Here is a 462-nt window from a genome sequence, read left to right as displayed (position 1 = left end):
CAGAGATACTGTAAGTTTGGTTCCAGACCACCACAGTAAAGCAAGTCACACAAATTTATTGGTTTCCCAGTGCATATAAAAGTTATTTTTACACTATACTGTAGTCTACTGAGTGTGCAATGGCATTGTGTCTAAAAATACAATGGACATATCTTCATTAAAAATACTTCATTGCTAAATAGTGCTAACCATTGTCTGAGCCTTCAGCAAGTCATAATCATTTTGCAATAGTAGCATCAAAAATCACTGATCAGGGCTTCCCTGGTGGCGCAGTGGTTGAGAGTCCGCCTGCCGATGCAGGGGACACAGGTTTGTGCCCCGGTCCGGGAAGATCCCACATACCGCCTAGCGGCTGGGCCTGTGAGCCATGGCCGCTGAGCCTGCGCGTCCGGAGCCTGTGCTCCGCAACGGGGGGGAGAGGCCACAACAGTGAGAGGCCCGCATACCGCAAAAAAAAAAAAA

The sequence above is a fragment of the Neophocaena asiaeorientalis genome, unplaced genomic scaffold, assembly GCF_003031525.2.
Source record: "Neophocaena asiaeorientalis asiaeorientalis breed wild unplaced genomic scaffold, Neophocaena_asiaeorientalis_V1.1 scaffold65, whole genome shotgun sequence".
In the NCBI taxonomy this organism is placed as follows: Eukaryota; Metazoa; Chordata; class Mammalia; order Artiodactyla; family Phocoenidae; genus Neophocaena; species Neophocaena asiaeorientalis.
The sequence above is the reverse complement of the archived record's forward strand: the minus strand, read 5'-3'. Positions refer to the sequence as shown.